Source organism: Eucalyptus grandis, chromosome 8, assembly GCF_016545825.1.
Source record: "Eucalyptus grandis isolate ANBG69807.140 chromosome 8, ASM1654582v1, whole genome shotgun sequence".
Lineage (NCBI taxonomy): Eukaryota > Viridiplantae > Streptophyta > Magnoliopsida > Myrtales > Myrtaceae > Eucalyptus > Eucalyptus grandis.
In genome coordinates this window covers 44,877,978-44,892,668 of record NC_052619.1, presented here as the reverse complement: position 1 = coordinate 44,892,668, position 14,691 = coordinate 44,877,978, and positions in this window count along the sequence as shown.

The window sequence follows — 14,691 nt, the reverse complement described above, 5'->3', positions numbered from 1 at the left end:
ATGAACACCAAACCAGGGGTGGTGACACAATTAAGCTCCATACACTCGACCTCCGCGTCAGATGGAAGGCCGTAAAAGGTACCCCGCGTGACAAGAGGGAGAGGCATCTTTCTAATCTAAAATGTTGGTCCCCAAAGGGGGTGAGTACAACCACTCAGCAGGTAAAAGATCCATTAAACTACTCAATGCATCAAACAAAACAATCATGACATCATAGTAGAGTACATATAGATCATACATGTTAAACATGTTTTACCTTTCAGCCATGCACATTTCATCAAACAGCCATATATATAAGTCACCATGTCATGTGCATATACCACCATGCACTTGTATAACATCATTTTGCCATGCATACATGTCACCATACTATATGCACATACCACCATGCACTTATACATATTATATCATACATCAATGTATACATGTCACCATACCATGCATGATTCAATTTCAGGTTTTTATCTTTCAATTGGGTCTCCACATTTTTCTTTCCCAGGACTAGTAATTGCATCCCACATTTTATCACTTGCACCCAACCTGGCATCGCGAGGAACCTCCGGCACACACCTCCGAGCATCCGGCACTCACCTTCGGGCATCTCGAAACTCCCAAGGACATCCAGCACACACCTCCGGGCATTCGGCACTCACCTCCGGGCATCCCGACACTCCCAGGGCATCGTCGGCTCACACTCCGACGGTATCCTCATTTATTATAATTCATATCCACAATTGTGTCTCAAATTCAGCATGGCAATGATGTGATGGCAACAAGGTCTATTTCAACTTTTTGACATTATGTACCATGCTATATGATACCATATATGCAACACAATACATCACATCACATGAAACCAATTCTTTTATTTTTCTGAAAATATATGAATGTTCGGATGAAGCATCATACACAATTCCGAAAATACTTTCAATTTAATGCCTAAACGGACTCCAAAAATTATGAAATTTTGATAGATTATAAACAACACCTAAAGGTAGTTATCTCGTAAATACATTATGCCAACAGAACTCTACAAGATTGGGTACGGTCCATACATCGCAGATTTTGAAATTCAAACAATTCTGTTTGCACAGTTTCAGAAAACATTTCGATTAAATACCCAAATGAACTTCAAAATTTATGAAATTTGAATATGTGAGAGACAAGACCATAAGATAGATACTTCATGAAGATATCGAAGTCAAATTCGTCCTAGATAATTAAATATGGACGGTTAAAATCCCTGTTCCTTGTACAGTAATTCCAGATCTAACCATCTCCAAAGGACCACGATTTCACCTACCTATTCTTGTTTGTTTTCTCTAATTTTTTTATGTTAAAACTTAAGATGTCCTTTACAACTTTTGTTAAGAAATCAAAGTGAAATTTCAACAAAAAAGATTGCCTTACAGTCCATGCATTCATCAAGGGTGGGTACCAAAATCTCCAGATCCAGTTTTTCCAAATAATAACGATTTTACCCACTTATACTTGTTTTTTTTGTCCCAAATTTGAGTATGTTATACTCCAAGAAGTCCTTTACAACTTTCATTTAGAGGTCAAAGCCAAAATTCAACTATAACATCACATGCAAGTCACTAGAACATCCAAGGTCGAGCTGTTTTTCTCACGAACAGTACACTAGACTAAAGCACCACTCTTATAACTTCAATTTTTCACATTCTATAAATCCGAAATTGTTACCATTCAATCACACACACTAAGCACAGCATGCAAGAGTAGATCAAGGGATCCCACTTGCCTCCAAACCGAGCAAACGGCATGGGACACGACAGCGGTGGACGGTGGTGAACTACCCTTCTTCTTCCTCTCGCACGCATGGCCTCCTTCCTTCTTCCTTTCTCTCTTCCTCTCTCTCTCTCTCTCTCGGTTCCCTTTGCTTAATCCGCCCACTTTTCTCCTCTAATTTTCCTTCCCTCCATCATTAGCCATCATTAGTTTTGCATGGCTTGACACTTGGCTAACTTCAAGGGACAAATGGGGAGGCATGCAAACCGGTCTCTCCCCCCTTCTTCGTGTGATCGACGGCCCCTCATGGGCTCTATGGGCCGGCCATTTTGGCCCATCTTAGGCCAAACACTCTTGGGCCTAAGACCCAAGCTTAAATGACCCATGATTAACCCCTTTTAAAAACCAGCTTAATCCCTATTTATACAAAGTACTAAATTACAAATTTAAATTACTATAATACTTTGTAATATAGATTAATAAAGTCCAACTTATAAAATTCATGGCCAAAAACATAATTTCCTCATCAAATAAATTTGGATCTCACATGGGCATGGAACATGTTTCCAACAAAAATATTCACCCATTAGGTGCTCGGCCATTAATTCTATTACACTTCTTTGGTCTAAAGACCATAACATAAGTCAATGATGCGTCCATCGCCCTTCCAAAGGTTGTAAGGCATCTAGAGGTTGCCACGGAGTTTTAGGATGCCACAATTTGTCCGTTTTTTTTTTTCGATTTTTTTGGTCAAATGTTTATCTAAAAGTCAACCATTTAGTGACTTTCCCTTAAATGTTGACTTTTTAAAATCAAATCTTTAAATTTTCGAGAAATTGATTTGACAAAAGTGAAATTAAGGCTAAATGGCATCTTTTTGGATAAAAAGCCAAATTTTTACCTGGGATTGACTTTCAATCCTAGGATTGACTTTTGGTCAAACATTTGACCAAAAAATCAATTCAAAAGTCAACCGTTTGACTTTTCAAGTTTTTTCTTGAAAATGAACTAGAAATTGCTTAAAAACGACAATGCAAAAGAAAGAAATGAAAAACGACACCTTTTGGCTGAGAAATGGGACTCCATTGCAATCAGAAACCCAAATATTGATTTTTATCTTTTAATGACACATCAACTAAAAATCATGTATCAACATCTACCTATTCACAATGGTAGCTAGCTGACATTATTTGTGAAAACAATGACGATGTATCTGGTTATGCCTTCAACTTATTGGAAAAGCAAGGTGGTGGAGTGTCAAAAGCCGCACACACTCAACACTCTTCTGCCCCAAGCCTCTCATGCTTAGCAAATATTCTCTACAAAACCCGAGCCAGACTTGAGAATCAAGGACAGTTCCATCTATATACTGACTGGAGAACTGACATTGCCTTACCTCAGAATACTCTGAAATAGCAATTATTGGGTATGACACATGAAACTTACTTTTGAGAGAAAAAAATATATATAAGCATTCGAGTTCTATAGAACGACAATCATTAATAATGCATTTTGCCATAACGTGCAAATGAAATCATAAGTGTTTTAGACCATACTTTGCTTCGTCAGGCAGGACATCCCTAAGCCATTCTAGATCAACGCTTCCATGTTCTCCCGTAAGCTGATTGAGGAAATCTTGCATATTGCAAGGCTTGTGATATTATATGAAGCCTCTTCATGGAACTAATGGTAATTTCACTATTGTGTTGTGTATTACCTTGATTCTTCCTGCAAGTATGTTATTCATTCCTCATGCCTTGATGGCATCGGCAATTTCATTGACATCTACACATCTAACAGCTTCACTGTCCGCGGAGTCCATTGTGTTTGACGTTCGTACTCTTTTCCTTATATTGGATTCTTACTGTCTTCTTAAGCTATCCCAGTCAAAGTCTTCTTTTTTCTCCTTACTAGCACCTCTACTCTTTCATTTCGAATTTGTTATATTCATCATGTTTGAGTCATCAATTAGCGAAAGATGATGCTTAGTAGGGTATGTATCTGAGGATTCTTGATCAGCGCCTTTTGAAATGTCCCTTGTGCCCGTGCTTTCTTTCTCCCCTGAAAGTTCTGAGAAGTAGACAGCTGTCTGTATTTTGCTGGTTTCCCCTTGGCACACTACTTCAGGAACAATCTCACAGTCCACAGGCCTGTCTTCAAAGTTTTCACCTCCTATACAAATGTTGCAAGGTTGATTATTCTTGATTGAATGATCGCGCAATTCTTCACATATCTCTATCATCTTACTATTTGTTATAGAGAATCTTGTTGTTGCTTCATCCTTGATAATTTGCTCGTTGTCATTCTTGGAACTCTCAGAAAAGTAGGTTTCTCGTGAGAACTTTTTTGGGTATTCAACCTCTGGAAGTCCCAAACAGTAGGTGAAACCTGAGGTAGATCTTGTATATGAAGTGTTTGCTTGTAGCGTTTCCTCACCATCATTCATCTTACTGGATCTATTTATTACATTCTACGTATTCTCATTAACTGACGCAACTTCAATTTCAAGAACAGAAACCTCTAGTGGAACATCTAAGTTGGCCATATCCAATGTTTGCATAAATGATTGTAAATTATCCAAGCTGTTTTGGAAAAATTATTAATCAAAACATTTGAACTTGATCCTGTCCTTTCGCCAGCCTGAGCTGCTGGCGAGTCTATAAAACTTTAGATGATACTACCGAATTTGGAGACGAACTTTTTGCTTTCCCATCATCTTTGATATGACCCTCATCTATTTGGGTTATTGTAGAAGTTGAAATACTATAGTGGAAGGAGACGACTTCTTTGAAACACTTGCACTTGAAATTGACATTAGGCATTTCGGCTCGTATGCTAAACTAATGCAACAAGCTTTACTTCCGACAGAATTATTGTTGTCGACAACCTCTTTTGTTTCATTCTTCTCATGTTTATTGTTGGTGATTGAGCTCTGTCCACACATTGTTTCATTTGGACTGTTTTCACTCAGGAGTACTCCACCTCCAGGATATGTGTGTTTGGCTCATTGATAATTATTGCAGGGATTGGATTTTAGAAAAATCACAATGCCAGTGACATGAATGCCGAACTGCAAAAGCAAGAAAATGGGAAGAGAGGATCATTTTTAGTGAAAGATAGGAAGATCTCTAGAATACTACATTAGAAACGCCAATTGACCTAGACTGATGGTCTGATGCATTTTGAGTTAAAAAAACTCCTACAGCTGAATTAATCACTGATACTTTCCATGGAGAAAAGCGCCTGTCACCTGCAGAAATTCATCAGGGTTATCTTCTTAAGCAGTTGGTGAAGAAGATAAGTAATGGTTGAGACCTGTCACATAAGTGCAGTGAAGTTCTTGAATGCCATGTTTTATAGTATTGGCACTCTGAATTTTGCATGGACTAGGTGAATTATTTTTACAATCGCCTTTAAGGGAACCTTTTTGCCATGGGTACAGTCTGTTTGTATTTCTTATTTGCTTCCTACTTCTATTCCTTGACAAGTACCTGTGATTTCTACAGTCAGCACTCCTGCTTTAACAACTTTATAAAAGGTTTTATAATTTCTCTAATATCCTCTCGAAATCTCCCACTTAGTGTCATGTAGTAAATGGTAGGAAAGGTATTGTCATTAGTTAATCTGAAAGGCCATTAAAGATATCTCTTAGCACTTTTGAAGTTAGCAAGTCATAGTCCTTGTCTATGCTGATGGCATGACTTAGGTCAGCATGCAATGAGAGGAGCCAGTAGGGGTGACGTGAATAGTGTTCTCTTTGTCTCTCTCTCAAGAGGTAGTTGGGGAAATAGACTAGTTAGGCTGTGATGAGAAAAAATTGTATCAACTTCTCTTAATTTTGGTAGAAGGTGGATTGGATCATTATCCACCTAGTGGGCAGATTGATTTTGGGAGTCGCACAAAGCCTTTGAATCTAGATAACATACCTTGTACAAGATGCATCCGGGTAACAAATGAGTCTACACGCCCCTAAAAGACTCTCCATTCTTCCTCCCACCATCTTGCCTTTTCTTCGGATGTTCCATCAATACCTTCACTATTTAAATTTTCTGAAAGAAGCTTCCACACTCAGCTGGTTTCTTCATCAAGGTCAACTTTTGGTCATGGGCGTGGCTTCTTCATTGGCCAAATGAATTGTCAAAAGGCACGATGCTTCCGCCCCTCTTATAGAGAACAAGTGCATTGTGCTTATGATTCGTCATTTCATAATATGTTAATGCATTTTGAATTACATCAGTCTCTCTGTTGATATCTAGAAGCTCCAATTGTTGGACAATTGCACCTACAGAGGTTATCTGTCTCCACAATAACTCTGTTTGAGTCCATGTAAGAAAAGAAGAATTCAATTAGTTTATACATTAGGGACTCTCAAAGACGGTTGGACCAGCAAACCCAAAGGATCGGTCGCTTTTTGTTTAGGTACCTAATAATCTGTCGAAAGTGCTTTGGTTATTATGCATGATAGGTGGTCCATGCAACTACAATGCATCGCTTAAGCAACAAGAGAAAGTCTCTTCTTAGTCCGTTTCTTTCTTGGCTATTCTTCGATGTCGAAGTTCAAGGCCATCCTGCAAGATTTTCTGGGGAGTTGGCGTACTTTTAGATCAATGGAGGATTCCTCAGCCTCTTCTCTAGGCAAAACTAGTGGTATTTCTACTCCTTTTCTCCTCAAATATTTTCTCTTAACTAAGGTCTTCCCCCAATACCCCCCAATAAAATAAAAAGTCTTTGAAGTTGTAGACCTCGAAGTCATTTTCAACTTTCCCTCTTTCACCACATTTGGCCCGTGTTTTTTGTTCAAGCTCAAGATCTGGGGGTCTCCCTTCCAAAGGTCGTGATTCTCCATCAATGTAGAAATAACTAAAGATAGCAACTCCATCACAGGCTCTTGGAGCTCTTTATTTTGTCGACCGATCTCAGGTCTGAGCCTCTTGGTGGCATCTCTATCCACCTTGGCCAGGTTACACTGAAGCCTTTCATATGCGCATGTGTTCCACATTTGAGAAGCAGTTTTCTTTTCTGCCCTGAGAACCTTTTATGGGGTAATTAAAGCAAAATCAAGAGAACCTTTCGACATTGCATCTTCAGTCAATGAGGGTGGCAAGTTCAGGTTACATGCGTGTATCCGAGCATTCGCAAGCCCATCTGCATAACATGCCGTTGCAAAAGTTTCATATTGAGCAGCAAATGCACATGATGCAATCTAACTAATATTGAAGCGCATGGAGTCAAATGGCTCGTTGCATAAGTTTTGGGAAGGTTTGACACTAGTCCTCATTGACAAAATGTCCATAATTTGCACATAACAAATATTCTTATCGATGTCGGTATGCTTACTATGGGTTGAGGATAATTTCTTATGAGCTTTTGTCATTTTTTTCTTCCTATTCCTCCCCCTCTACTTCTCTATTGCCTTTTTCTTTTGTCACATAGTCTGGTGGCATGTCTTCTGAGCTTTGGCCTCTCTTTTCTGCCTCTTCCTCTACATTTTCCACTCCTTTCTCATTACAATTGAAAGTGGAGATAGGATAGGGGGAGATGGTGGGGATGGGTGAGCCAACGGCGATGTGTGAGTATATGGATAGAGAAGTGAAGGAGGAAGCAATGGTGGTGCTTGAAAAAAATTCTCCCTTAGATGGAACAATAAAGGGAGGAAGAAGTGAGGGAGTTGGAAAGTGGTGGGAGTTTAGCCTATAATTAAGACCAATAGGACTAGCCTAAAACGATAAAAATATGAGGTGGTCCTTGAAAAACATGACCATGCATAAAAGTAAATAAATAACACTCAATTTGCACAATTTAACACTCAATTAAATAAACCAATCATACCATTGTGATCAGCACAAAATTCCGGTCACCAGTTATCCCGGTCTAATTTTCGATAAATAATAATTAATTAAATAATTACTAAAATTAAATAAATAAATACCAATAAATGCCATAAATAGAAACTTAGGCCGAAAAAACCTAATTAAATATCGAGACAAACCTGGAAAATTTCCGAACTTATCTAGATAAATAATACAACCTATCTAGTTACTAATTATGCTACTCTAACCACCTAACATGCATAAATGAGTAATTAAATCACTAATCTGTTCTAACTAACCACATAAACCACACTTAGCCTAAAAAAATTAATCCTTAAGTATAATTAACTCAATAAGCGAAGATTATTGAGTAAACTCACCGATTTAACGCGAAAACCAGTTCACAGTGATCGTGACGCGACGGCAGCCAAAACTCGAACTAACAGCAGTGCCAACGGGAGCCCGGACCAAGCCGAAATCGACCACAGAGCCCATGGTGGGGCTGCCGATTCTGGTTTTGAACTTGGGCTGGTCACGCGGGTGAACGGTGGGGCTGTTCCGCGGTGATGTGGTGGCTACAAAGGGAGCTCGGTGGAGACGCAGGCTGGTGTGGAGTTGGGCCTTGGCGGTGGACGAGCAAGCTGAGCTGGGCCGCTGAATAGGCGTGAAATCTTGGTGAACAATGGCTGGACTCATGAGTGGGGTGGAGCGGAAAACGGGCATGAGGTTGAGTGGTCAATGAACTGGTAAGAAGAGCTAGGCAAGTTGACTTCGTGAGTGGGGTTGGCAGTTGATTCGGTGGCAGAGGGGGAATGGGGTTCACGAATGAGGCGTGGGGGAGGGGAATCGGGGCTGGTGGGACAAAGAACGTGTGGGGGAAAAAGATGAAAATGAAAGAGAAACAAAAGCAGCCAAGAGGGAGGGATTGACGACGCTGGTGTGTTCCAGCGAAAGATCGAAAAAGGGGGGAAGAAAAACGTGTAAATAAAGAGAGAGAGAGAGACTGAAGGAAGGGGAAAAACAGCTGGCGTTTGAGAGAGTTGCAACTGGGGGAAGTTTGAAGTCAAACAAAATGTCTTGAATAAGTATTTAATCATCCTCATCTTCAGCTCACCTTCGACCAACAATATCAATTGATCATCCAAGGCCAATTTCAACACCAACTTGCCCCAATTGAATTCCAAATGGAGACCAAATTATGACAGCCCCTCTAGCCTACGAATTTCATCCAATTGGACTTCCATTTCTTCGTCAATCTCTCCTATTTGATGTCCAATTTTGCTGAGGAAAAAGCCCACACGATTTCTGCAATTTCCTTTCACCAAATAGCTCACTTTAGAAGCCAAAAATCCACTCAATTTGGCCCCTCCAAATTTCCGTTCTTTTCCAAATCGTATGAATTGATTTTCCGCAAAAATCCCGAACTCACCAAAATTCTTCGAAGGATGAGTCAACTTTCCTAAAATGACTTATGACATGGCAAAACTTTCAATTTTTGAAATCGGATTCAAACTCGTGTTTAATTTTAATTTGGTACGATTTTAGCGTGACTTAACCTATCGAGTAGCTTTCTGAAATTTTTACTGCAATTGACCCATGATCGATTTATTTCGAGTCACAATGTACATCTTCAACACAGTGGTGACTCTCGATTGTCGTGAAAATCTCAAGGTTTTAAATACGGACATAAAAACGACAGAAAAATCAATCTAGTGTCGATGGACAATAATTTTACAATCAGGTGAAATTACCCACACTTTGATCATGTATCTCAGCCAAATCGACCTATCCCTAATCTCTAGTTGATTTTGACAATACCGTAATGACCCTTGCAGATTAGCACGGTCGAGCAGTCGATTTCTAGTTGAATTCTCAAATCTATTGCATTTATATTTCTTAATGGCTTCACCTGATAGGCTAGTTATCTCATGAGCAGCCAACTCCGAAAAAAGGACTATAGGCGCATTGATGAAAAGCCCAACTTATCCAATCGAAAACAGAACTTGAAATTCAGGATGTCACACCATACATATCAATAAGGCTTGGGCTTTTAATATCATAATTAGTTACAACATTTCTTCCCAAAGTGTATATTGTGAGTAGAAAGATCAAATCATAAAGTTAAAATCAATGGCCTAAAATGAAACGCCTAACTATGTTAATAAAGCAAGCTCAAAAAGAAAAGGTGAACTCATGTAATAAACATTGCTCGTAGCAGGACAAGTTGCACATGCTTTATCACATTTTAGAGCAAGAGATAATGCTTAAAATCTAAAGCTAGCTTCGGCTCAAGGAGTTCACCTCCTTACTAGACTTAGTTTCTTTCTCAATTTTAACAACATGAAATCCATATCAATGTGCTTTTAGGTTGAATGAAAATAGTGAACTATTTTTGTCATTTTCACATTCCCAGATCTAAACATACTAGTCATATTCAAGAAGTCGAGCTACTTGCATGAATATCAAGAAATTGTAGGGGATTTCATTCAATTACGTGCCTCCTTGAGTGCAGACAATATCCACACGCATCCGAATAATAATTAATCTCTACAAGCCATAATTGATAATAACAAAAATTGAGGAAAAAAAAATCATCCTTCCAAGCACACAATAAGAATTAAACTGAAGCAAAATACAATATAAGATTGAAGACTAAGAATAGTTGCATTTTCTGCTTTCACCCATTACCCAGAAACCCAAAACCTGAAGCTTAGATTCAACTACCCACCAAAGAAAATGGAATCAAGAACAAGCAGTCGAGCTAGTCAAGAGGCATAATCACCGAGATAGGCACTCACTAAAACAAGACGAGAGAGCTTAACTCGACGAATTAGGCATCCACCTATATTTGGTGCGACGATGGTGGCCCAAGGCTCCAACAACAACCATGGTGGCTGGGCTTCAACGAAGACAGTCATGGCTGGATTTGAATGGCAACGTTGGTGGTTGGGCAACAACGGCGAGTATGAGTGACGGCAAAATTGTAACTACAAACGGAAAGCCAAACCCTATCTTTTTTGGCTTTCCGTTTCTTCTAATGTCTATCACTTCTAGTTGTGTTGTTTGCCCCCTTTAAAGGGAGTCTAGTGTCTGTCGGTAAGAACATTATCTTAGTGCAGCGTATGGACTCTCTCTCTCTCTCTCTCTCTCTCTCTCTAGTGTTAGTGTAGAAGTAAAAAGAACGAAGGTTGCTAATATTAAATGAGAAATAAAAAGGAATGATTTTGTTTAAAATGTAGAGCTTCTCATGCCCCCTTTCCATATTCCCATAGGTCAAGTTTAAAAAAAATATAGAATAAATATTAAGGAGAATTGCTAAGTAGATAAGAATCTATTGAAAACACCTAAAAACTATCGATTTATATGCTATCTCCTCCATTAAATTAAAATGAGACATAAGTAGACAAGTCAAACCCAAGGTGGTGAGGTTTAGTTTTCTTTCTTTCTTTCTTTCTTTCTTTTTGTGGTCATTTAATATTAGACACTTTAAACTCGAGAAAACTCTTAGACTGCGTTTGGCAATCGGAATAAAATTTAGGATAAGATATGATTTATCCTATCTTACATTTGGTGCTCACTTAGAATAGCATAAAGTCAGATATAAGGAGGATATAGACATGACAAAATTATTCCATATGAGAGGTGTGATAAAGGTGGATAGAATTTTTAATGTCCATAATAAAAAAAGTTATTTTTCTCGAATAACAAACTTATTAAATTAACAAAATTGAAATTATATTTTAATATAAATAATATTTGAATTCTAATTTAAGAAATTAAAAATTAAAAATATATTTTTTAATTAATCTTATTTTAATTTATATATTCAATTTTAAGTCTATCTTATAATACAAATTCAATCTATAAATTAAATATTTATATTTATTATATATTTTAGGTATGTTAGTACAGTTTACTATTTGATAAAATTTTATTAAAGAATGATGAAAGGGGAAAGAAGAAATAATAAAGAAAATAATATAAAAAGGAAAAATAAAAATTAAATTAAATGAAATTAAATTAAGGAATAGTATTACAAGAGATTTTCACCATCTCCGTTTATGAACATTTAGGTTCATTTATAATGATATGCCGTTTATATAAAAAAAAATGTACATAATATGATATAAACATATCCGACTTTAATACTATAATTTACCAAATAATAGATATGATATAAAAAAAATCTCAAGATTTCATATCATATCTTATCTAGTCTTATCCCAATTAGAAATCCGGAGGACCAATTGTAGCCTTAGGCATTGCATGACTTGAATATAAGTTGTAATTGTCATGCATGAAAGTAGCTATAAATTAATAAACCATAGACATCAGCACATATCAGAAAGTTGCTTATTGCTATAAATAATGGTGACAACTCTCCAGCTATTTGCACTAATCTACCCACCCACATTAGTGTAAAATCAGTGGACATTTGAATGGGGACATTTGAATATTGGTAACTATTATAATCAAATGTATATCATAATCTATAGCACAAAATATTAATGCAATGACAATAATAAAATGACTAGAATCTTGCTTCAGCACACGAAGAGAAAGAAGTCATTTCCTATACTTTTGGATATATGTAGCAACCATTCTACATTTGATAATAATAGAATATGTTTCTAAGGCCTGGCCCTTGGAAGACACTTCAGAATTTTTCACAAAAACAACAATAATGGTGCCCTTCAATTTTGTAAATTTATTCCTTACTTTTTGATGATTTGCCAATATAGTTACCTGAGAATCCTTGACCTTCGATGCCAAGGTGGACAATTTTGCAATTTTTTAATAATTTTTATTATTTTATCTCACATATTTTTGTTGAAAATTTTGATTGAAATCAGATCAAAGGACATCAATTATAAGATAATTGGCACACTGGCTAATAAAGTTAAAAATCAGTCGCTTGATTATGAAAGTACTAAATATTCATGACCAACGTAATTTCCCAATTTCTTTTATATATTTGTTGTGCATTTCCCTGAAATATTTTAATACGAAGAAAAACATTTTAAATTGAAACACTCCTCGAAAATTTGTAGATAACTCTACATATTCATATTTGTATGAGTTAAAAGGCTTGAAGCCTTTGAAATCGAATACTTTTGATTCTTCCATGAATCTGCAAAAAGCCTGGGCGTGTTGAATTACTGATGAGCTTGTGACATTACTGATGAGAAAATCTTTTTTAATTTAAACGTAAAAAGGCTTTGCAACCAAAAAAAGCCAAAAAAAAACCAAAAAAAAAAAAAACAAAAGAGTCTTCAAAGGTGTATTAATGATGGTTCATATATGCTCTCTTCCGCTACTGGAATGTGATAAATATAAAAGGTGGATAAGGAGAATGTTAAACAAAAAAAGCAAACTAAATTATCTATGTAAAAGTGAATTTTGGACATTATTGATAGTTGATATTTCTAGTCATTGTATCCAAATATAATTGAGCTTTGCGTTCTTGATAATGTTCAAAAGAATGGTTATAAAGTTGATTAGAGGAATTAGACAGTTAATGCCATGGGACGTAACAAAATAAGAAATTTATGGTCGATTACCTAATCGTGTCCAGCTAATATAAAAGTAGGATAAAATGATGATTATTCTTCGATTTTTGTAACTCCCATGTATAATCTCTTTTCTTTTCTTTTTTTTTTTCTTTTTTTGTCATGGCCATCCAGCTAAAATAGAGAGACATCTTATATTTGAAACTAAAAATATTACTAAACACATTTTATCCCAAATTTTCTATCAAATTTCATTTTGCATTTTTTAACTATCATTTTCCCTTCCCTCTCTCTTCTTCACCTTACCTCGCAAATGAAAGTTAGTCCCACAAAAGAAAGAAGAACAAAGAGAGAATTACCCCAAGCATTTTGATGTTCAATTAGTGGTGTTCATGGTGATTTAAGATGGATAGCCAAAAGTTTTTACAATGTCGGAGTGTCTTATTTTTATGGGGCATACATATGTATGTATGTATGTATGTATGTATGTATGTATATCCCCCTTAACTCTAATACCAAATAGCCCCTAGGATTTGGGGTACTATATAAAGGATAAGAGATTTGGGGTGCTCTCTAGTATTTTTATTGACATAGAAAGCAGAGCAACTCCAAAGTGATTGGCTTTTTCTAATTAATTTCTTATGTAATAAGTCTTGAATTTCATTTTGGCAAAATTATAAAATTTCTTGGTTCATTTGATTTGGTCGAACTTTTGTTAGAATTTGTTTTTATGAGAAATCTAGTTCATAAGGAAGACTAATAATATGCTTCTTACTTTCCCAAAATACATTGGGTAAGGTAGAACATATGTTTTTTTCAATATATATTTTGGAGAGAATAATTTTTTCCTTTATTTTTGGATCAAGTAATTTTTGTTTTATCCTTTTGAATTCCAAATCATCTTTTAAATACTAAAGTTGATCTTCTTTGTTTTTTATGAGACAATTAATTTCAGCGATTGATTTTTTTTGTAATATGTTTAAATTTCTTGTATGTGGTTTAGTAATGAATTCAAAAGTAATATTTTTATTTAAAGCTTGTATTTCAATTCCCTCATTGGTAACAGTAAAAGATTAGATTAATTGGATAAAGGGTATTCCTAATATCACATTCTATATCATATCTTTAACTAAAAGAAAATGTGTTTTATAGGATATTTATTTTTTTTATTACAAAAGCTTCAGGCAACTTGTAACTTATCCTAAGTTTGTCCCATGGGGTAGACTTTAATGATTCTGTAGTTTTGTGAAAATATTTTGTTGGTATCAAGCCTTCTCTTATGCAACTAAGATCAACTCATGTATCAAAAAGTGTTATGGTATCAATAGTAAATTCATCATGATTTTTATTATTATATTTATTATCCATTTTCTTGATGTTATTTTGTTGACACCTCATTTAAATTTAGAAAAATAGAAATGGAAAATAATCTTTGATTAGAGGGAAATTTTGAAAAAAATTTGAATTCAAAAATTCAACAGCCGTGTGATTTTGGAGCCACTTTGTTGTTGAGAAGTTGAGCCAAAATCTCCATCTGTTGAAACAAATTCGAGTCTTTACTTTATAAATAGAGGGTGCGAGACGTGAAATAGGGGCTTCTTTTCGTCAAAAAAATTGAAAAG